The sequence below is a fragment of the Aphelocoma coerulescens genome, chromosome 2 (genome assembly GCF_041296385.1).
Source record: "Aphelocoma coerulescens isolate FSJ_1873_10779 chromosome 2, UR_Acoe_1.0, whole genome shotgun sequence".
Taxonomy (NCBI): Eukaryota; Metazoa; Chordata; class Aves; order Passeriformes; family Corvidae; genus Aphelocoma; species Aphelocoma coerulescens.
Genome location: NC_091015.1, coordinates 114,511,824 through 114,536,778, shown reverse-complemented (window position 1 = coordinate 114,536,778; position 24,955 = coordinate 114,511,824). Strand labels below are relative to the sequence as shown.

At 41.9% G+C, this 24,955-nt stretch overlaps 1 long non-coding RNA gene across 2 annotated transcripts in view; it reads left to right on the top strand.

Moving 5' to 3' along the window:
• Positions 1-24,163, top strand: part of LOC138104985 (uncharacterized) — a 78,693-nt gene extending 54,530 nt beyond the window's left edge. Inside the window, exons 1-3 of one of the 2 annotated variants that reach the window (XR_011148343.1) lie at positions 20,091-20,221; positions 21,875-21,971; positions 23,838-24,163. This is a non-coding gene — a long non-coding RNA (uncharacterized lncRNA). Of the gene's footprint in view, positions 1-20,090; positions 20,222-21,874; positions 21,972-23,837 lie in introns of those variants that run through there. The other variant, XR_011148344.1, reaches the window with a different exon arrangement.
• The last annotated feature ends 792 nt before the right edge of the window (positions 24,164-24,955 follow it).

Here is a 24,955-nt window from a genome sequence, read left to right as displayed (position 1 = left end):
AGCAGAGAGCACTCTCCTTTCTTATCTCTGTAAGAGTGTAGTAAGTGATAAAGAGAGTAGCCCCATGCATCTGCCTGTCTCACAGAGAGGAAACGGCAGGTCTCCTCTCTCACCTACTGTCTCCCAAAAAGCATGGGAGACTTTTAGGGACTTTTTCCCCTGTCATCCTTGCTCTAGAGAGCAGATCTTGGAGGCCAGCCCCAGGAGCACATTGCTCTGTGCAATGTTCTTGCTGCTTAAGAACAACTTCTCTGGGAGCAAAATAAAGCAGCATAGCAGGTGTCCTTTTGTTGCAGTATCCATGGAAAAGCCTGAAGTATTTTGAAGCAAACAGGCAGAAGGCCTTAGTGATTGCTACAGCACAGTCACACAGAGGTTGTAATGCTTTCTCCATGCTTTGAGTCTGATGACAGTAGAGTTTTGGATAGACACCAATAATTTCCGGTCCTTGCAGGCCATCTACCAAAGCAAGCTTACATATTAACTCAGCTGGATCCAGTTGTCTCTGAAGTAGAAATCCTGTGTAGCCCTCATTAGTTGATGTAGTAGAGTGGTTGTAAGCAAAATCAGGGCAAATTTTTTTTAATCTATTTTTCTTTTGACTGAGTCTTATATTCATTTAAAGGTAAGTTATCTTGTTGGAAATACATTGTTGGGTGCTCTCTCCTGGTACTTGTTTCTTGTTCTTTTTTCTCTCACCTCTTAAATTGGTATAATTTCCAAGTGGCTAGTCCTGGAAAGTGCTCAAATACAGGAATAGTCTGTCCTAAACACGTGAGTAAATAATGACCACGCAGTTCTCATATCCAAAGAAGAATCTAAACTAGGTTGGTTTGCACCTTAAATAGTCCACAGCTTATGATTTCAGATATCAACATGAAGCTGTTTCACTTCAGCTGCTGACCTTCTCTGTGTTGGCCATGATGGAACTCTTTGGAAATCATCAAGTTCACCTCAGACTGAGCCACTCTCCATTGCAGAGAAATCTGCATTAGTGGCTTTGGGAGTATCTGTATGCATGTGATACAGAGGGTGGCATCCCTATTGCTATCAGTGGGATCTTAACCAGGGCTGGGCAGGGCAGGATCGAGTCCTTGGTTGTGGTGGTGGCTTAGAAAATCACAAGCTCTCCGAACAACTCATTTCAGACCTGGAGTCCGGCCTTTCATCTGGGAGCTTTGAGCCATGCTTGGATCTCTATTGTATCACCTTGCCCAGTGCTGTGTGGATGTAAAAAGCACTGAAGATTCTAGACCTAGTCAGGACGGGTTTTGAAACCACGTTTGCTTGATATAAAGGGAAGTAACTGCTGCCATCCTCATTTCTCAATGGTCTTGAGTTAAACTGCTGATGGTTTGTGTTCTCCCTCCCAAATCAACTCTCTATCACTTCATAAAGTCTGTAACAAAAGAGTAAGTGAAGAACACTTAACACAAATCACTCTATTTCTCATCAGATGTATATATGCTCTGCACGGGCACATTTCATTCCGAGAGTTTGTCATTTTATAATATTGCTTAATAAGATACGGCCTGAGAGCTGGCGTGTGTCTTCTTCCCCATGCCCTCACTGTGTTGAGGGCAGGGCTGCTTTCCTTTTCTAAGGACTCAGCAGGACCAAGAAGTGTAGACACTTCCTCGGGAGAAGAGTCCTGGTCCAGGTACTGCTTGTACCTTCACTTACTGGCAGCTGAAAGTAAAATCTCAGCCTCCTTCTAATAGAAAAGTGCTTTGAGAAGCATTCAGAGTTGTACAGAAAATCCAACTGCTCATTGCCATCAAGCAGCACATCCAATTTTATTGAAAATTTGCTGGATTATTGCCAGAAAGACTGGCCAAATTGTCAGATTCCTGGTTCGTGGGAAATTCTGACATTTGGTTTTGTTCTGATTTGGAACGAACCCAGTTATTTCGAAATTACCCACAAAAGAGAAGTTTATAGGGAAAAAATAGGAATAGGAAACAATGACGCAGGGTATTTCCAAAATAAAATACGCTCCCCAGGATGTGCTTCTTTCCAGCTTTGCTGCTGGATCTTACGGAGCAGCACAATGAGACAAGGCTGGGGATGGCAGCCTATACTTTGGGACTGCTGACTTCGGCCAGGTCTCCCAGCACTACCAGACTCTGTGTTTGGTAGCAGCAAGCCTGCGATCCCTGTGCCCCAAGCAGACCACCAGGCTCACTGGCAGGAAGCCAGGCAGTTTTCCAGTGGAAAACTACATGTGGTTGGATGTTGGTTAATTGAAATATTTTATGTTTTAACATGAAATTTTCTGGCTCTGATGAATCAGTGTTTTCCAGTGCAATGATGTGCTGTCAGAAATCTCATGATCAGTTCTAATTGCCATTTTGAAGGCCAAAATCTTTGTTGACCAGAGTCCCATAACTTTCTGGCAATCACTAAATACCTTGACACAAACACAAACACAAACAAAAAAGCATATTCTGTTTTGTGCTCAACAACTGTGAAATTTGCAAGACTGTTTCTGTGCAAGGGTATTATGAAGCAAATTCCTGCCTTCAGGGCAGCAGTGCTGGGGACACACATGTCCCTGTTTCAACTTTATCACTGCTGCATCAACTTAAAACCACTTGAGAAGCATCGTGTTCCTACCTCTAAGGAGAAGACAATGGCCTCATTGCCCAATGAGTCATGTTGTCCAAGTCTAATTAGAAACAGGAACTCACTCACTAGAGCACTATTTATTCTTATTCTTACAGCACAAGATTTCAAAAGTATTTTTCATTGTTTTTATTATTATAATAGAGAAGGCTGTTTATTGATTTTTCTACTACACGAGTGTTTGTATACACAGACTTCCCGCTTCTAATGAAACAGAGCCTCCTAAAACAATAATAAAAAATAATAATAACCTCACTCAAGAGTGAAATAATTGTGGCCAGAACCATACTTCAGTGAAAATTTTTTTGCCTTCTGAATGTGCTGCCAGAGACTTTCTGTGGTCTGACAGGCCCCATAGTCTCCATGGCAGGGAGAGGACTTCTCTCCCCAGGGAGCAGAGTGTCAGGGCCCTTGCTGGACTACTCCTGGATTCTCCCCTCTGAGAGCCAAATTTCTCCCTTTCTCTAAGATCACCTCCAGTTTTGGGTCACTGTTGGTAGGTGTGGTGGAGGCAGCCTGGTGTCAGTCATGGCTGGGTCCCCATGCTTGGACTCCTATGGCTCTGAGGAGCTGCAGAAGGAACAGCAAATGGGAAAGAGTACAGAGAGAATCATATGGGTACAAAACCAGATTTTGTTTCCAGAAACATACATTTTTTCCTTCTGATTTGTATCAGGTGTCTAGAAATGTGAACTCCTAGAAATTTGGCAACAACTGATACCTTTTGTTTCACCCAGATTTTGCTCTTCCAGTTTCCTTGCTTCCTTCCTTGATTTCCAGCTTAAAAACTGACTGCACCCTCAAATCTGAAACAATCCATTCCCAAATCTGCGCTTATTGAGTGAAACCTGTGTCTCAGTAGAACATATCAATCTTCTGTCAATACTTCAAATGCCACTTTTCTGTTCCAGAAAGGTTGGCATCTGCCAAGAATCTTATCTAAATCTGTTCTAAAGAGCTGCAAATGCACAGGGCTGAAGACCACTTGCTAGATAGAGGTCAGCACTGGAAACAGCTTACAACCACGCTATTTTCCATGGAACTCATCAAGACAAGAACAAAAGAAGCAAAATTCCTCTTAGAGTTCTCAGCAGCAGCCTCAGCAGTTTTGGCAAGGAGATGTGCAGACCACAGTAGCACAATGTAGCAGTGTGGGATGGCAGATTTGTTACTGGAATCAGTCTAATCACAGCAATAAAAGTGGTCAAGTCATTCTGCTTTGTAGTCATTCTGCTTCCAGTACCCCAAAAGTCTCTCACACATCTGTGAAATAGTTCAGTGTTGAGGAAGATGTTGCTTCCTCTAACCAGCTTTTGTGTGTGTGGGGAGCAAAGTGGCGACGCAGTGCCGTCACTCCATGTCTCCTCTGGAATACCTGTTTCCCCTACAGGGAGGCATTTGGTTTGTGCTTCTCTGTGACAGAGGAGATTATTTGCTTACTTTTGCTGTTTCTGCAAGGCCTAGACCCAAACTAAATCTCACCAAAGCTGACTCTTGCTATTTTATCTTAAGATACCTTTCTGGGAGCAACTTCATTATCTTGGCATGAGTATCTACAGCTCATGGGACCATAAAAAACCCTCTCCATGTAAGGGCATAGAGCTTTCCCCTTCTGGGCATGGATGGAGCCAAGAAGCTGAACAAACTGTCCACCTCTTGCTGCATTGTCTTCCATGCTCTGTCAGCCTCTGCATCAGAAGAGCCAGAAGACAATGTGGTAAGACCATTTTTCTCACATTGTTTCTTCAAGGAAGCATGGGAGAATGTAGAGAGGTATTTGTTGGTTGACCCATTGCAGAGATGGTAACCAGTGCCTAGTCTGTGTGAAGGTGCAGTGCTACTGATTGGTTGCATTCTAGTCTGAAAATATTTTTTGTTGTATTTGCTTTTGACGCTTAGTTAAGATGAAGTGCTGTTGGTGAGAGGCTTTACAGACTACAGTGGAGTTTCATTTTTATTTCTTTCTCTGCTTGTGTTGTGAGCGGCCTCTCAGCTGTGCAGTGGGTGTCAGCACAGACGTGGAGCATCTTTCACTTGGCTGAGAGTTGTAGGTGAGGTCATATGGGGAGGGAGAGTTGATGAAGAGGAACATGCAATATAGGGTGGTCCTTTTGTTACAATGCTAGCTGCTGTGCAGCATGGAAACCTTTCTTACACTTTGGGATATGATATTTGACAGAAGTTTGTTGCTCAGCCTCCTGTCCTTCCTGGGACAGACCATGCCACAACACAAAGCTGGCCTTCCCTGGTGTGTTGCACTTGGCTCCAACCTTGTCAAGAGCTCTGAGAGCTGATAAGGACACTGATGTTTAACGGGCTGGTGGGCCCTCAGCAGCAGCTCTGATAGGGAGGCAAACCCCTCTTGTAAACACTATAAACCCAGGTTTGGAATTTGCAAGTCAAATCCCAGTCTGGCTAATGCATATAAAGGTGTTTTTCTAGTCCAAAATGGTGATTATTGTGTCCACAAAAGCCCTGCTAAACTCCCACTGAGTGGGAACCAGGTACCTGAATGCCTCTTGCAGATCTGGCCTTTACTGTGATGATTTAGTGACCAAAAAACCAATATTCCTATGGAATCAGGTGCAAAGCAATAGTTGTCAACCTGTGTTTAACTTCAAATGTTACTGCAAAACCTGATGAAACAGAAATAAACCTTAAGAAAGGCTGGTTTGGTTTCATTTAGGATTACTTGTGATTGTTTGGAATTATAGTCTCTGTCTCGATTTCTGCAGGTAAAACTCCTCACAGTAGTAACACTAAGTGGAAAATACATATGCTGGGATTGGTATATCTGTGTAATGGCTCACAGTTCTCCCAATATCCAGAGATGAAAAGGAGGCTGTATGTTACATCAGCTGTGGGCAGTCAGTTGCATAGTTTCATATATCCAGGCCAAGATGTGCTGAAGAGAACCTAAAAATTCACGTGTATTTAAATGAATTTTATGTTGGTGTGGCAGGTTGACTGTGGCTAGATGCCAGGTGCCCACCAAAGCTGCTTTAGCACTGGTCACCTCAGCTGGGCAGGGAGGGGAAATATAGCTAAAAGCTTGTAGGTTGAGATAAGAACAGGGAGAAATCACTCAGCAAATGCTGTCATAGGCAAAACAGGTTTGACTTGGGGAAATAAATTTAATTTATTAGCTATCAAATCAGAGTAGGATAATGAGACATAAAAACTAAATGCTAAAACACCTTCAGCACACTCACCCTTCTTCTCAGGCTCAACTTCACTCCCAATTTTCTATCCCTCCTCACCAGGAGGCACATGGGGGTTGGGAATGGGAGCTGAAGTCAGTTCATCACACATTGTCTCTGCCACTCTTCCCTCCTTCAGGGAAAGTCTGTCTTCTATATCCTCCTTTAAACAGACTCCAACAGCAGTGGGATTTATGTGGATACACCTAAAATCAGTCCTCAGTCATCAAAACAAGTATTATTGCTTGTGTCCCATGTGTCAAGGGAGATGAAGGTCATGTGTTGGCTTTAAGCTAAGGACTTCTCAGATGGGGTCAATAAATGGTGTGGGATGTCAGATTTGTTTAGTTTACTCCAATAAAACAATCCTTTTTCCTTTTAATCTAGAAAAGCCATCCATAATGAGTGGAGGGATTGTGCTATACGTCCTGGGAAACAAAACGGCCTTTTAAAGAGGAACTCACTGACAAGGGCTGAAAGTCTTGGGTTCGCTCTATGGAAACAGTCAGGCTGATTCACTGCTCAGAAGTTAATTAGTACAAATGATAGAGGATCCAGCCTCTTTCCTTAGCCTTATATTTCCAAATATCTCCTGGAGCCAAATCGAGACACTGCACAATGAGTGTTTAAACACACTTGTCCCTCCCCGCCCCCCCCCCCCCCCCCCCCCCCCCTTCCTTGCTAGAAGCAGTGTCTGGAATACAGGTTGTAAATCAGGTCCTACAGTGATTGATCCATGTGCCAGCAAGTGAAGCATAAAAATAGCAGCATGGTTGAAAGGACATTAAAAAAAGGGAAACAGACCATTATTATTTCTGGGCTCAAGGGAAGCAGCAGTTGAATCTGACATGTTGGCCAAGTCTGAGTAGCCCTGGTTTGTCTAAAAAACACAGACAACGGCTTTGCTCCCTCCTCTGCAGCTGTGTGCACCCTGTAAACAAGGAGCCAGCCCCATTTTTCTAGCCTGTGAACCTGGCTCCCAGAGGTTTGAGTCCTTTCAGGAACTTCTCTTAAACCTCTTTGTGTGCTCTAAATCAACTCCTGCATTTCTCTGGCTGTGAAATAACATGCTGGCGGGGCAAATTGCATCTTTGCTCTCCCTGATGCCATCACAAAAGTTGCTGACATGCTCACCATAGATTTGAAGCACATTTCCCCCTTATCTTTTGTTGGGGAGAACATTTCTGTGGCTTTCCTAGTACTGCTAGACAGAGAAAATCCGTAGCTTAATTATTCTGACAGCTTAATTGGGAGCCAGAAGGTTCCGTCCTGTTAATGTTTGAATAACAAGAACTTCTGCTGAAGCAGGAAGGATAGGATGGCAATATTTTCATCAAAATAAGTAGGTGAAAATAAAGATAGGAGGGGAAAACTTGTTGCTTATATTTACACATTTATCCACCATTATTTTATTAACAAGGAGCATTGTGTAGAACTAAAGCACAAGAAAGACTCTTCAGTTCTAAAGTGTCTTTTAGGCATTGACTGTACACTTAAGCAATCTTCTGATATGGATAAGCTAAAGTAGTAATGGAATAATTTGGTAACCCTTACTGTATGGATTGAGTGTAGCTGTTTCTTTCCAAGAAGACTGTTTGCCTTTTCCATACGTCCATTGCATATGCCTGGAAAACCCTGGTAAACCTCCTTGCCTCTGTAACACGCACGGGTGCACACAAGCATGGATGCATACACATACAGGGTCTATTTTAAATGTATGTAAAATACTGAGGGATTTGTTATTACAGGGTTTTGTCTTTACTCAGGTGGCTCAGGTGCTATTGAGCTCACCTTTCAAAGGATGAAAAATGCTTTTGTTTCTTAGTATGACCCAGTCCTCACTTAATTACAGACATTGGCATCATCTTATCTGCCTCTTCCTTTATGCTGCTTCTGAAACTTAAAAGGATCCTGATGATTATTCAAAGAATAAAGTAACAATCCCCAGTCCTGAGATTTGGTGATTTCTTAAGATTTCTACTTTCTCCAAATGTCTGTGGTACTTCTCGCCCCTTTTCTAACTGCTGTGAGATTGATTTAGCAAAAGCATTTTTGTGCTGTGTGTTTTATGTTCTCAGTACCAATAGTTTCTTGCCAGACTTTCTGGTCACTTTTTATTCTTGGAAACATGCATTAGCATTCAACGAGACATAATAATGTTTTGTGCTGTGCCCTCAGTTTCTCAGCAGAAACCTGCCTTGAACGGCTTGAAAATTTTGGCTGAAGCTATGACGCTTATACCCAGCTGTATCTCTGTGAATATTAAGATCACGCAATTTTCAATGTACTATTCTAGAGTTATATTCTAATGACTATGCTCTTCTCTGAGAAGAGCATGGGGTTGGGACACAGGATAACATTTTGTGTGGGTCCTCTTTGACCGGAGTGTGTTGTGGTAGAAACTCTCTATCAGGCAGCGAAGGAACATTTTCTTGGCCTAGTCTGTTTTGCCCTGCATGTGCTTTAATTAAGACAGTCTCCCTATTAATTAAAATAATGCTCAGCAAGGAAAAAATTAAGGCAATTATCAAACACATAAAGATGTTAGTGTACAAGTCTTTGTACATGCCTATCAGCATTACTATAACACACCCAAACAATCTCTTGAGTAACACACCACTCAAAGCACAGCAAAAATTTATGGTATTCTTATAGGGCTTCTTCGTTCACTGAAAACATGCGTCTTTTCTGACACATTTAACTTCAAACAAATTTTAATGTGGTGTGAATACTTAGTTTGATTTAGAAGCAGCTTGCTTCAGTTTGTTTTAAACCCATTCAGCCTTGGGGCTGAGACACTTGGTGACATTACAGCCATTAAATAAACTATCTTTCAGCAGTTGAGTCTGCAGTGAGACTGAGTCAAGTTGAAAGAGGATTAGTCCTGCTTTTGCTCTGGAGCACGCCAGATTACACCAGCTTGCCTCTTGAAGAGGCTGTGTCTAAAGGCACAGCAGTATGTCTTTGCTGTGCTCCTGATTAAGAGATAACTATTCCCTGAAATGCTATAGCCAGCTGCTTTGTTGTCCATCCCCTCACCTTGTACCCTGTGCAACTCATTCTCTCATTGCTCTTAAATAGGTCTGTAAAATGATGTGATCTGGAGATGGCTTCCCCCCCCACACACACTTTTAATCACCTTAGATGTTCAGCAGCTTGAGCCTGCACCTTTGTACTAATCATAGCTGTAAACCTCTTGGACACTGTTTCAGTCAGCCATTCATGGGTTACCCAGCTCAGACCTTAATTTCAATAGATGCAGCTTCATTAGGATGTTAGACCCATGTAGTTAAGTTTACTTTCTTACCATGTCCATGCAACTAATATCTTGGTCTCAGGATTTACCTTATCTAGGGATTATTTTTATAGCTGAAGCAATAACTTGAATAGACTCTGAAATGCTAGCTAAAACCTCTGGTTATGATTTTTTCTTCATTAATACAATATTTTTCCTTTCCATTCTGATGCAAATCCATTTGTCACATGGAGTTTTTGTCAAAGGCAAATAGATGATGTGAGTTAAAGACTTAAAAAAAATTTAAGACATCATGAGATGCCTGAGAACTGATGAGCAGATTAATGGATAACAAAAAAACGAGGGGTCTGCAGACGCCGAAGTAAAAAAAAATACAAGCCTGACAGTATTTATGTGGGTGCTTCAGATCAGTCAACATACCAATGACAGCCCAACCACAGTAGAAAACAGAGACAGGAGGAATATTTGAAGAAATGGAAACAGGCCAGTGACTTTGTCACATTAATGAAGGGCATCCCCCTTACAGGCCGTTCAGAAATGTGGGAGGTATATGCAAGTATGAGAGGTTTCTTCTTCTCCCTGTGCACATTAGCCAAGATCATGTAGAAATGAAAATCTTAGCTCATTCCCATCACACCTTATTCTAGGAATGCTTCCCCAAGCTCTGCTCGTGCATTCATGGCCCAAGATTTCCCTGGTTTCTTTGCTGGTGGCGATACTTGCATTTGGGGTGCTCAAAATGAGCTCTGCTCTCCATGCTGTTGCTTAGCCCATTGCAGTGAAGAAGAGGAGGAGAAAAGGGATGTGAGAGCACTGGAATTCACTTTTCTCATAAGTCAACCCTAAAGGGTCCAACTGAAATTAAAGACTTGCTGTGTAAGAGACTGCTTTCCCAAGACAAATTACTTAGTTACCTATCTAAGGCAAAGCAAATAGCCCTCTGTTTTGCCAAACAGAAATCAGAAATTACTGACAGCCTTCTAAGGAAGTTTCTGCTGAAGCATGGAGAGAAATGACGTGGGGTTTGGTCACCTTGCAACTGGAGATTGGAGGGTGGAAGGTAGAAGATAAGCACTCATTAAAGCCATTAAAGTAGACAAGTTGGTTGTTATATTTTGTTTTGATACAAGGTATTTCGTAGGAGAATGGCTCTTGTCCCTTGTATTAACAGCCCAGGTTCCCAAGGGAATTTGAAGGCTTTGGAGACTTCTTAGGCTGGTTGAAGCAGTCTCTGTTTACTGCTAGGCAGGTAGTGGAGCAAGAGTGTGCTGCAGGATTCCCCCATCAGCAAGGCAGGTGGAGATCAGGAGAGACAAGATCCCTTGGGAACTCAGATGCTCCAGAGCAGTCAGGAACTTGTAGCTGGGTTACCAGGCTGTCAACTAAGTGGCTAAGAGACATCATTACAACAGCAGGTATACTCTTCCCACAAACTGTCTATATATTATTACATCCTGTTTACATGGAAGACTTAAGGCATCTTGGTGCAAAGCCTGCAGAGTGGAAATTGCTGTGCTCCATCTCTTTCCTAGCACCCTGTTGCAGGGCTTGTCCCAAGGCAGCTGTACTGGCTGCTTTACCCCATGTAGATGGCTTTACAGCACTGCCAGTTTTCCCAGAAGCTTTAAAATCAGCCATGAAAGTAGCTCCTATATGATGTGATTTGTAGGAGGAAACACAGGCACTTTTGTGTGTAGTTTTGTTTGCTTGCCATCCAGGCCTGCACTGCTGCTTCCCCTGGCACACAGACCATCAGAGCACAACAAAATGCATAATCTTGTCAAGATGTAAAGATTTAATTACCCCAAGCCTCAGTTTGGGAGAGAGCAAGTCACATTGGCAGTTGAATTAAACAACTATATTTGTGGCTTTCCTTAAGCTCAACCAGTGAAAAGACTCACCTAAACTCTCCCTCAATGTCATGGTTTCCACCACTTCCCTATCAGCTTTACTATGAATCACTGAGATTGCAGATTTGAGGCAAATTGATGTAAGGTACTCTCTGAGCTGCTGGGACAGCAAGAGTTAAGCAACTGAGCTGGAAATCCCATGAGATCAGGCTTTTCTAGTGGGAAGATTTCCCATGCTTCCTGCTTTTTGATGTGCTGGAAATACTTTATGCTCAGCCTTTCTTGTGGTATCTTGGCACTACTTCTGTAAATAGTTGAAGGGACATCATCAACATAACAATCATGCTTCTGTCTAAAATGTTTTCATTACTCCAAGTCACAACTAAAAGAGAAGGAGATTAAGGTCTCTATTTCATTCAGGCACTTAAGCATGAACCAGCTTTCCTAAGTGTCAGTCAGATCAGGCCCTAGAAGATTTGGGGTTTAAATTTAGGACTGTATTAGCTTTGCTGACAGTGCTGGTAGGGGAAGTTTTGACAACTTGTTCCCACCCTCACCTCACCACCATTTGCTACCCTGTTGGTTGGTTGTAGTCTGTAAGGGGTTGTCCAGTTAACCTGATCACTTTTTTTTTGGTGTGTGTGAGAGAGAGAGAGTTGTTTTTAATCAGAACAGTTTCATCTCCCTGTCTTTACAGTGTGGCTCCAGCAACCACTTTTTGGGCTGAACTGAGAGAATGGCAGCCTGGGGAAGGATGAAACACTCAAGGGGGGATGCTTAGGGATCTGCAGACAGCTGACACTTTGACCATCTTTGGCCTTTGCACTGAAAGCCCCAAATCCACAGCATATATGCACATCACAGCTCCTCTCAAGTCACAAGCCTAAAGGCTGAAATGATCCTCTTGTGTTGCACAGCCTACCTGCATATGTGGCCAGGTATTACCTGTGTGGTCTTTAGGCAGTAACATTTCTTATTACCTTCATTGTATTTACAGCAACCACCAAAATGATGCCAACTGCAGGGGCACTAAACACCTATGGAAGTCCTTAAATTTTTCCAATGAGAATATGGACTTAGCAACTGGCTGTTCAGAGCTGAACTGAAACTTGGCCAAAGTTCAAGGCTGTTTGGAGCCAGTGTATTAATTGGGCATTATCTTCAGTCTAAAATGAGTCTTGGAGTATGTGTTTTATGAGGTTTAAAAGCATGCAAGCAGGTCTGTGCTAGCAAACACCTACTGCTGATAGAAACACAGACACTGGGATGACATTTCTAGAGTCACTATCATGCTTGTGGGTTATGCTGATGAGGAAAACTTGCACACAGACTGCTTGTAATTTATGATATGTATTCCCAGAATGTGTAAAGTGTGCAAAGAACTGTCCTCAAATTTCACATGCCATGTCCCCTTTTCACTTGTACCTCCTGTCCCTTTGCTTTCCTCAGCACACTGTGCATGCCCTCTCTTGCAGGTGAAATGCTGACCCTCCATGTGCCATAGGCTAGTGGGAATGACAGGACACATTCTTCCAGGGCTGCCTAATGACTGCTCCAGAAGGTACACTACAGGAGTGGATAAGGACCCATTAGAAGTCAGGAAGCCTCTAATGCATTGTCCTTTCGAATAAACAGCTTTAGCTTTTCAGTTCTCCACTTACATTAATCATGCCTGTCATGAGCCACTTGGAGAACTGCGGCCACCTCAGGGTGGCCTGCAAAGCTTCCTGCTTCACTCAGAGCTCTGCTTCTTCAAATTTCCCTTCCCACTGTTTGTATGAAGCCTGCAGGAGATGAACAAAGTAAGATATTTGCTTCTTTCACTCAGTAACCAAAGCCTCCCCGTTACGGTGAACAACCAGTGAGGGAGAAGAGACTGGAGGCAATAAGCATCATGTTACTGATGCTGACTCTAGCTCTTCTTCCCACATTTTTACTGAAGTCTTCTTAAACCCCTGATTTTTCATGTCTCTTAGTATTTTTAAAGAGTTTTAGGAGACTTAGAATATTTTATAATATTTGTTTTTTAAGCTGTTAGCAAGCTCACAAGCACTGTGATCAATATTAACAAAAATCAGTCAAGAGAAATGCACTTCTCTCTGCACAAACACATTCTCCCTCCTCAGTTCCTGTCAGTTTCGGACTTTAAATGTACTTGGTTTAAATTTTTTTTTCTTCATTTAAGAAAAACAGGAAGAAGCATCATTTTTCAAAATGTAACATCTTGTTGACCAACAGACGGGACCAGAGAAACTCTATCCTACTTGAACACAGGGTAATTTGAGTCTATGTAGAGAAATTATGTCAGTCTAATACTTCTGTGTTGCAAATCTGAAATACTCTGGTTTGGAGTGATATTTGAATCTTAATGCAAAGTGAGTGCAGTTTAGCCTCAAATCTCAAATTTTTTGCATTGGCTTGGGGGAAAGGTATCTGGAAACAGGAGATGTATTCACACTTTTATGACTGGGATCTCTTTCTGCCTTAACTCCCATTTTATCTTCTTCTGTGTAAAACCCCCTAGCAAGCAGCTGTGTTTCTTAGTTTATTGAGCTGTAAAACGTGTTGGTGATATTCACCTATTCCTGGTGTCCTGAGATGCCTGGAAGGGCAGAACTCTACCAAAGCAAAGATAATGAAGCAGTAAGGCAAGAAGGACATAGGACTAGCATTGAATTTTAAACAATAAATTGTAAGCAAATGGAAAGTAAAGAATTCTGAATGACCAATGAGGTTTTAATGTGGAGGAATGTCTTGCAGGGATCTACTCTCTGATGAATGCTAATTAATAGTCCTGCTGTAGATCTGGTATATCCTAGAGACTGATACCTTGGAAGTGCTTTTATCTGATGAAGTTTTATGTCTAACAGTAGTGAAATTAGGTCATTTTTATGTGATGTGTATATACTAGGGAACAGTGATGCGAAAAAAGTTCTGGGTATGATGTAGTGGCTGAAAGGAACTGTTATGATCCTGAGGTAGATATCGGGGGTAGAATGTTAGTAGCATTTGTAATACCACTGCAAAACTAGGACTTTCTAACTTCATCTTTCCTTTTTTTTTTTTTTCAAACACATATTGGCAAATTTATAAAAAGAGCTTTTTGAGCCTTCAATTTAAGTTCTAAAATGAATGCTTTAAGGAATCCAGACTTTATAGTGTATTTATGAGAATAAGTTTAGAATTTAAGGAATGGTGTGGTTACACTCTGTATTTGCATATGGAGAATGCAGTGAGCTTTTTGACTTGTGAGTCAATGGCAGGGCATCCAGAAGCTAAAGGATGATGTAGAGGAATACAAAATGTAAAAATTAGGTATCTGTTTAACCAGGCTTACATTTCTAAACAAGGAAAAAATTTCTTCTTAAGCCATGACTTGTCATTGAATGCAAATATTTTATCTCCTGTAAATGGATTATTCCATGATATTATGGGGGAGGGGTATGGGGGTGTATTGTTGATCAGTAGGTGCTTAAATTAAATAAACGTAATAATTCTTTTTGGCCTTAGTTATAAAAGTATGAGTATTCCTTAAAAAATCATTACTTTTTTGTCTATTGCTGGTCAGAGCAATCTGAAGTTGCCAAAAGAAGTTAAGGTTTTATTTCCAGGTACTAATGGTTAAATGTAGACAAAATGTCTCCCTCTCTTTAATTTTCTTATATAGATCTTCATAGGAAGAAGGTTTTTCTCAAGATGTATCTATCCAAATGACTCTCTGTTATATGATGCTGTATTTTTAATCCCACAGCATATGGAAAACATTCCCCTGTACGGAAGAGGTATCGTTTCATAAAGTTGAGATTTTGCTTGCCCCGGTGACTCAGAGTCAAAGCAATGTCCCTTTTGTGCTTCCAGAGAGTGACGTAATGAAGCAGACTTCCATGTGCACACACTAAAGCCTGGCTAGGTGCATGTGTGCTTGCGATTAGTAGCTGCCAGGGCTGACCTCTGCCTTCCCTGATGGATCAGGATGCATTGCTCCCTACCGCAGAGGGCCAGCAGAAGACCTATGTGCAATTTAAGCTTCACTTCAGTGCAGTTTTGAGAACTTCCATGGGATGTGGGTGGGCAGAAGGTTTCACTCACTGGAAACATTTAAATTTGAGTTTGGAAACAATTTTACTAGCCAACAAGTTGTTTTCTTTTAAGCTTTCACAGACCAAGGAACATCATCACATAATTCCATTAGTGAATCCAGCAAGTTTTTGTTAACTTGCAGCACCTCTTTTAGGAAGTTATTAAACAATGATTTAGAGACTGAAGATATGATAAATTTACCACTTCCCTTAATGTCTTTTCCCAATGTATAATTGACTCTATTTATTTCCACTTTGAATTTTAGATCTATCTTTTAGCCATTGAAAGTTAATGCACTTTGCTGCCAGCTTGAAGTCCTAAGACTCATCACAATTTTAGCATGTGTCAGAGATAAAATAACTCAAAAGGAAAAGAATGAATAATAATCTCTGTATCTCTCTCTAAATGCTAGTAAAATTGATTGGCAACCTTCATACCCTGTACCCACAGTGAGTATTTGAGCTGAAGGTAGAAATGCCATTTCGTTGAAGAGGATGGCTCCCTTTAAATTTGGGTGTGCTTGTCTTTCCGCATTGCACACTGTGATTATCCATCAACAACAATTCCAGCGGCTCTTGCAGTTTAGCAGGGGCAGCTCAGGACACGACTTTCATCTTGTTGAAACAAACAGTAATATCAAAGTTCTTACAACCCTCTGAAATATGGTAGAGACTTTGAGGTGAATATTTAGCAACTTGGCTGTGTGTGGGCAGCGCAAACACAAGCTGCAGCAAACAAGAGTCTTCCAGCCTTTTCTTCAAGGTGTCCTACAGAGGACTGAATGTTGCAAGCAATTTGCTCGTTATTAGACCGGAGTCACCGGACCGGGGCCTCTTCGTGTTGACTCGTGAAACCCTTTCATGCTTATCAGCGTACAGCTGGATTTCCTCTGCTTTATCACACTGCCACTTTTCCTGTATGGCTCTCAGCTTTGTTTGGAGTTCTCTGGGCTAGCTATTATATGCAGTTCTCTTTGATGCAATGATAGATCTTGCAACTGTGCTCTGTGAAATGTGCACCTCTCCTGAGGTGTTGTATAATTGCAGGATCACTCTTATCTCATCAATCTTAATGTTTTCTAATTTTTTTGCCCTGGGGTCTTGTTTGAGGCATGACATAAGGTATCCCTGAAGATTTGTAAATTGTTTTGTTGGAATTCCTTAGAGTTTTTCATGTTAAGCTTTTAATAAAGCAAAACTTTGAGGATGAATGTCTACTCAGTGTACAGTTTCCCTTATAGTAGCTTGTTTTGAAAATGAAGGAAGTATTTTATTCATTAGCGGAAGAACTTTTAATTGTACTTGTTATGATGAGGAGAGGACTCTGGACTGTTTCACATAAATAAAACTTTTCCTCTTACATCAAGATTTCTGCTTGGCTATTCCATGTAGTCATTGTCTCCTAAAGTGGAAAACTTGAAATGTGTACTCCCTTGTAACTGAAATGTTGAGAAAGTTGTCCAGCGTAACAGCTGTATACTGCTTTGTAATTTTATGAATAATTTCAGATTGATTGACTTCAGTCTCTAGCTTTGCCTCACTTCTGACAGCAGTATTTCTTGTTCTGTTCCCTGAACTTTAAATGTCTTCCACATGTAATTTACATTTAACTGATTTTTCATTACTTGCAAATTAAGATGGTGGCTCCCATCCATGCAGATTAAGATAAACAATTTCTTTAAGCTGAGCCATTTTTAAAATTTATTTTTTTGAAGCTGTTTTGAATTCCTGCTTTAATTGATATATTTTAACCCCTTTTCTCTTCATTTCTCTTGCTTCTTAAGATACATTGCTGCTTTTACATTGCTGCTTTTACGTTGCTGTCTGCCTCTTGTTATAGCAGGGAGCTATAGCAGAAGGAAACTCAGCAGCACTCATAGAATGAACTGGTGCCTAGACAAAGATATTGTATCTAGGAATGGAGAAATGGGGCCTCCTCTACTACCCACTGAAGCTGACAAAGTTGTAGGTTTGAGACCTTTGCATAACGAGGGCAAGAGTGTACTCCCACAAGTAGGGCTGCCATTTTTAAAAGTCATGCCCCAGTCTGAGATAACTTCAGTCTCTTTAAGTGTCCTCCTTTTTGGAATAAACCTGTAAACGAATAAAACGTACATCTCCAAACAGTCCTCACAGATATGAAAAGGAAGGTAAGAATTAGCATGACTGGAAGGTATACAGTGCACTGGTGGGAGTGTGGGTTGCACACAACCTGATGTTATACCCATGAAAATATGGTGTTTACAGAGTTTTTTCTGCTAAATGTCATTGAGAAAGCCCAGTGAGAAGTTTAGGTCCTCACAAGAACAAGACACTGTCCCCATCCTTAGGTGTGGATGCCAGTGTGAATGTCCAAGTGAGAAAAAGGGAGACTTAGTTTGGCCCTAGGAATGACGATAATATTGCAGAGTGTCATGCTCCCTCTTTTCTTTGGTGAGAAACAAAATGCACCAATGCAACCTCTTCTAGCCCTTAATCATTCTTCCCCCTCTCTTCTGGATAGAGACAAATGCCCTCTATGAATTACTTAGCCCAAGTTAATGAACAGAAAACAGATACAGCTCTCATATTGTCCATCAGCAATAGCTAATGGCAGCAAGGTTGCTATATACCAAAAAAGGTCTATGAAGAAATGACATCTCTCTTTTTTTTTTTTTCAAGGGAATGCATAGCTCCCAACAAGCATGGGCAGTGACAAGGAACACCCAATTTTGTGCTTTCTGGCAACAAAATTCACAGATGGTAGCTTAAGTGGCTTCTTACTGTGGATGTCAGGCAGGACTGCATCCTCCTACACATTCAAAGAGAATGCTCTGGGACTGCAGTTTCAAAAGATCAGATTTAAGAATCCTCATTTGTTGAGCACTTACTAATTACTGGAATTATTAATCACAAAGTTAACCAAATTAACCCTGTGGGTAGGCAAATTCAAGAAGTTTTTCTTCATGTGTTATCATCTGGGTCATATCACTGTATCATATGCAGGGAAGAGAAAGAAAGAGAAATTTAATCTGCGACTTGGCCTTCACACACTTTGGCAACATATTAAAGTGAACAATCTGTATAAGTATATTCTATAATTTCAGGCTCCCTGGATATGATAGACACTTCATGCACAAAGTTTGCTTTCAGCATAATTTTTTACCATTTCTAAAATAAACTCAGTTGCACATTTCAGTTTGTTTAACTGAGATAATGTTCAAAGGCATGGAACGAAATATCCCTCTTGGGCTCTTAGCTGTGGCACTAAGCACTCACTGACCTGCTAGACCATTGAAAGTATTCTCTTCCTCCTTCACAATCTTTCACAGGTCAATATACACCCTCACATCCAAGCACAGCTACCCTGGAGGACTGAATGCATTACTTACTGTCATGTGAATAGAACCACACTCAATATCTGGTTAATATTTGCCATATGCAATGCAGGATATGCTTTTGTGATAGCTGAGAGCTAACAAGACTATTTACAGAGCAGAGGGGGTTAAGTGTGCCGCTATTTTCCTCTTTTCTCTCTGCTAAGAGGGCTGTGTTTGCACTTACTGAAATTAAGACATAGTGTGACCTCAGCTGTCATGGATTAGTTGAGTTTTTATTTGGTTTTGATGGGTGAATACAGACAAAGACAAACCATCTAGTCTCAAGTGGATGGAACATAGACATGGGTCCTGTGCACTGCAGTATTTATATGTCACTGCCCAAAAATGCAGGTAGTGAAGAGAGAGACAGTGAGGGGGGCTAGTTTTGCCCTTGACAATGAAGGCATGGAGTTGCTTTTGACAGGTATGTACATACACCAGAACTCCTCCGAGACATTGGGTATCGAAACACTCTTAAAGAACATGAAGCTGACCCTAAGTGTTGGCTGAAGAATATTTTTTGGGGGACAGGTCTGGAAAACCTGGAGCAAATGCTGCAGCCATGGGTCATCCCTCACGATGACCCAAGGGGTCCACGAGAAGTCAGGGCTGCTGACAGACATCCTCTACCACAATGCAATGGTTGCTGTGTACACTGTACATGAGCATGAGTCTGGTGATGTGCCACGTGAACACTTCAGCAGGAGCTCTTTGAAGTACGGAAATCAGACCCACACTTGTCGAAGGCATCCTTGTAAATGAAAAATAATTTTAAAAAAGAGTCAATCTTCATGCTGAAGAAGTGCTGCCCAGTGGGCTGGAACCCTAATGACCTCCCAGTGTCAGATGCAGGTCATGTTTACCAAGCAGACTGATCTGGTGAGATTCCTGATGTCCTGGGCTTTTCATCACAATCTTTTCCTCAGTTCTCAAAGTGTAGTTTGACATCTGGGCTTATTCATATTGGCCTGATTTTTGCAGTGATCAGAGATAAAGAACTCAACCATGCAGCACGAGTAGCAATGTTTTCCATTTCTAATGGAGGAATAAGCACCCAATTTTAGGGAAATATTGTAAAAGCAGGTATTTCAGCACTTGTGAAATGATGGTGTTTTGTGCCAAGAAATCAGCAGAGGGGGACGATTCCTGTTTTGTATAAAACTGACATGATTTGAAAGGATTTTTAAAAATCTGATGACTTTTCAGTGACTCATTCCTCTGTAATTGAGACAGAAGTGTAACTCAATCAGAAGACAATGTTGGTTGGTTTAATGCACAGATTATGGTTTCAGAGAAGCATTTATTTCCCTACACACTGGACATCTGGAAACATTCCCCTGCCACATTTTATTAGAACATTGAAATCACCTCGTTAAATGATATGGAGGGATTTAGAAAGCAAGGTAATTGTTGGGAGATCAATCACTGATTAAGCTTCCCATGCCACTTTAATATGTTCCCATTTACTGCCACAGACACTCATTCTAATCATTGGCTATGCCATTTAAATGATTTTCATCACAGACTTCCAGGTTTTCTGAGCCTTCTCTTGGTGTAATGACCCCCACAGCATTTTCCTGTCTTTGTTGTTGAGCAAATGAGCTGATAAGCAATGAAGTACATATGCCAAATTACTATTTTAGTACCGACTGCTGCTTTTCTCTCAAAGATACAAAAGTAGAAAAGGGGCTGGACAGAAAATCTCCCCTGCTTATTTTCTCTCAAATCCCGAAACAGAGCTTTGTTCATGACAATACACCACAGACTAGATGAAATAGTGACTGTCCTGCTGTGACCGGGAGATATTTGAGGTGGATAAGAGGGAGTACCTGGTGGGATTTGGAGCCTGAAGGTGAGTGAGCATTCACAGAGGAAGATGAGATTCATCAGGGAGAACTGAAGTGCTGAGGGCTGCCCTGGTGAAGGTGTGCACAAATGCTGAGCCAGCATTTGAGGTCTCAGAGCAAGAGGCTTTTGAAGGAAGAATATCATTGTTGATGCAGGAGCTGGGGGAAGGAGAGGACCATCAGTGCAGAGGGGAAGCTGCTGGGAGGGTTTGAGCAGTGTTATCAATTAAGAATTCTGAGAAAGAAAAAATACAAACCAAGAACCTCACCTGGGCTGGCAGCAGTGTCCTAAGGGTCATGGGGCAAAATTGGCACAAATGAAGAAAGCATGTTTTCTTGATGAGAGGAAAATATTGTAAAACTGTGCCCTGTATCAACTTTTTTTGCTTCTTTGCAGAGAGAACCAAGAAAATATAATGTCCATAGGTGGGACTTACAGTCTATGGGAAAGTTTTTTCTACAAAACTGTATACAATTGATGTACCTACATAACTGTGTATCCTTTATGGTCTTTTCATAAAGACGTGCATTGGAAAGAACCATTTATCAGGTTAATATTTATTTGCATTTTAATCCCTTTTTCTGTCCCACTCAAAACTAATTGTGTGTGGGTTTGTCCCTCCCTTTAACAACTGCAAATAGAAAGCAGACGGGAAGCCAGGAGCTTTGACAAAAAGCAGGAAGAGAAGAAGAAAAAGCCCTGAGAAAATGATAGGCACACACGGCACACTCTGATCTCGCTGTAATGAGGAGGCTTGTAAAGACTTGCATTTGTGGGTCACTTACCTGTGCTGTACAGGGTGTTTGTTTTACTTGGTAAACAAGGATCACAGGACTCTGCTTTTAGGCAAATAGACTGTGGATATATTTTCAAAACTGAACATGAATGACTTTAAAAGTGTGTAATAGCTCTCACTGCTTTTCATTACTTTTACACATAGCTTTTTAAGTGTAGTGTGACTATTGACAGCCCTGGAAGGTAGTATAGGGTCACTTTTCCTTTGCTTTGATTTGGGCAATCAAAAGAGATATAGCTCTTTTCCATGTCCAGCTAGCAGCTGTGGAATTTCTCTGTCTCTGAATGTATTTTAGTCCTGTCTCTGGTGTTTCTGCCTGGGTCTGCTCTGTCAGCTATGATTTCAGCATCACTCTGAGGTGCTCAGCCATCGATGTTGCCCACATGTTTGCTTGCTCCAGGTGCCAGGAGATTGGCTTGCCTGGTATGGAAACTGAGATGGATGGCAGGAATCCAGCTCTGCCCCTGGGCTCTTGCATTGTTTGTAACCAGCTTGACCTGCACATAGAGAAAATGTAAACTTGTACTGGGACATAGTTTATGAAGAGAACAGAGATGTGGTTCTACTGTTTCACCTCCATACAGAGCCCCAGAAACCTGAGGGTCGCCACACAGTGTCCTCTTCTAGAAATGATAGACCAGCTCTTACCTGTGCAGTACAATGTGATCCAGCACCCTCCACACAATTTGGGTAAAGTGCCTTTTAATGCTCTCTGTTAGTGACTGCCCTTTGATGTTAACTCTTGATATTTGGAAACTCAACATTTGTGTTTCTGCTCCTTTGGTCTTTGTGGAAATGAAAGATGTTTTACCACTCTTGCAAAATGATGCACTTCAGATGTACTTTGGTAATATTTTGCAGGAGTTTTGCAAGCCCTCTCACTAATTTCCAGAGCCCTCAGGCTTACTGATCAAGATCCACTTCAAGACTTCAGATTGAATCCAGCTAAGGCACATGTGTATGTATTTCCACAAGATGCTTCATGAGCGCTTCTAGCTTCACCTGGAAAAAAAATACCTTGACAGCTTCACCAGGTCTCTAATCTCACCCCTGCCCATTCCACAACTAGATTGCTGCTGTACTCCTGTATGTCCACTGTATCCCACTTCCTCCCTGGGGAGCACCTTATCTGCCTTCATCCGCCAAAATCCAGCTCCCTGCATGCCTGACAGGGCAGCAGCCCCTCTGTCCAACCCCACAGCCTTCATTGTCATGATGAAACAGCAGCTTGAATAGCAGGTCAGTTCTCACTCATGTGCAACTCTTTCTGCTCTGGGGAAGTTCCCAGGATCCGGGCAGTGTCAGTCCTCCCAACTCTGAGGCTTCCTCAGCCAGGGTGTGAAGGCTGCTGACAGCAGGAGTTCACAGCAGCAGGGTATCATGCTGCTTACTGTGAATTTGGTGTAACACAAGGATTTGGGACATGAGAGCTGTATGTGGTGAGCTGTGGTAATCCTCTGCTTTTGTTCTCACATTAATTTTGCACCCTGTAGGGTTTGTTTCAAGTTTCATAGTCACCTTCTGAAAATAGTGAGTTTTGGCCTTCTTCCAGAAAAAGCCAAAACCTCCTTCATCCTCAGGCCCAAAGGACTGGGTTGGAGGGAGGGAAGGAGCAGAGGGAAAGGGAACAGGGACCAGGCTGACCTCCTTTTCCATGTGAGGGTACCAGCTGGGAACACAGACAACCTAACTGCTTCTGTAAGCTGCCTGCTGCTGTACCCCCTCCAGAAACCCTCTCCGTTCTCAGGAGGGGGAAACAGCTCTTGAGGCAGCTTTTTTCCAGGCTGGGAGAAGCTGGAGGTCATGGAGTCAGGAATGACTTTGATGCTGTCAGGCTGGAGCTGTGAAGACTTGACCTCTGACTGTAGCCTGCCCCCTCGTCTTCCTGAGATTAAACTGTGGTATGGAGCAATACCAGAAATAACATTGGTCACTTAACAGGGATGGGGAGCTAGTACCAGTTTCTAGCTCCAACTTAGCCCTGACCTGTTTTGCGATACTGAGAGGCCCAACAGCCCGTCATGTGCCTTGTTACCCCTGAGAGCTTTCCCAGGTTACTCCTTGTTTTGCTAGGCAGTTATGAAACCCCAGGGGGTGACTGCAGCCCAGGCTTGGGGGGCTGTAATTTCTGAAAGAGTGTCTGGAAAGTTTGAGGATGATGGTGGGCTTTGAGCAGGTCCTGTCCTCAGCTGGGACTGCATTCCTGCTATTATCAGCAGAGGAAAGCCACACTGCATCAGTGGAAAAGCTGCTGAAAATGGCTCTGATAGCACAATAGAGGGACTATTGGACAAAAGGGTGATGCCCAATTTTGGGGCATGGCCGTTGGAAGGAATGCCCTGGCAGCGCTCCAGGCTTAAAACCCCAGCTTGCCATAGTGGGTGCTTTTCATCCAAGCTTTCAGAGACATCACATCAGTTTGGTTTAGTAAATATTTCAACAGCGTTTTGAAGTTCCAATGAAAACAGAGAAAAGCTTTGATGTCTACAGACCCTTTATCCCACCACACATCTCACCCCATGTTTTTCAGCAACATTATTTAGTCAGTGCTCACTGAGGCCAAAGGGGTGCAAGGTGCAAAATCTTAGGCCCAGTGAAGGCAGCAGAAAACTTTTCCCTGTTACAGTGAAGCCAGGTTCATGCTGAAGTAAGTCAAAGAGAGCGATTTTAGTTTCTCTGTTTCTCTCATTAAAAAAAAAAAACAACAAAACCAAAAACCAGAAAGAATTCTGGTCAGAAAACTAGAACTTCTCAAAAAAAACCTAAATGAAAAGAGCATAATGTGTGAGGAATTATTTTAATTATTATTCATTTATTTTTGCAGGAAGGGTTATCTTGGACATTAATCCATGGAAGAGAACCAAACTGGGTATTTTTTCGATGGCCAGCCTGGAAATCCCTGCATCACTGAAGCTGTGGTAACAAGTGCCTTCTGGGTGGATACACATGGATTTGTCAGATTGGTTTTCCCAACAGAATTTTTTTTCAACAAAATTGTTATTCTCCTTCTGAAAATGCCCGTTCTGTAATATGGATATTTTGTGTATATTAAACATTCCAGGAAAAATTCCTACCCAGCAAGCCTATTCAATGCCTTACTTATTTTCCTTCTTTGTGTTTTGTTTCCCAAATGTAAATACTTACAATAATTTCTAGGGCTCCCAAGTTTAATAAAGACTATGTTGTGAGTCTTTGCCACGTTACATTTCTGCTTGTTTGAAAATATCGTGCAAAACAACTGAGGGCCAAAGAATGCCTTGACACAATTTGGGGATTTCTGCAATACCTGTGTGGGTGTTTAAGGGGGAAAACACTGCAGGCTGAAGTTGGATTCCAGTGGATATGCTAGTATATATGCATGATATCTGGTTTGTTTTCTTCTCTATTTTCTCTCTGCTACCCTATCTTTCTCTATGTTTCCTAATATTTTTTCAGTGTTTTCTTTATGAGTAGCTTTTTAAATTTTCTCTTTTTGTTTTAACCACCAAGATGGATTTTAATTTTCTTTCCTTTTTCTTCCTTTCCTTTTTAATTCCCTTTATCTTCCCATTCCAATTTCTTTTCCTTTTTTTCCTAGTTCTGCCTTTCTCTGTGGGAGCTCATCCTTATCGCCGACTTAGTGGGATAACACAGAGAAAACCCCCTTGTTTTCAGAAGCTCCTGTCTGTCTCAGGACAAGCAATATGCTAGGCCAGCTCCTGACAAAACATAGCCCTTTTGTTCAGCATGTGTTGGCTCAGCCCAGCTGAATGAAATGTCTTTGTTTTAGGTGTAGATAGTAAGCTGGGTCTGCCTGGCAGGTGCATCTTGGAGGCAGTGTCACACTGCAGTAAATTCTGTAATTACAGGTCATGGAAGTGGAGCTCTCCTTTGATGTGACTTTTTCTGTTGTTGCAAGCGGATACAATTTGACTGAGATATCAAATGCAGATAGCAGTAAAA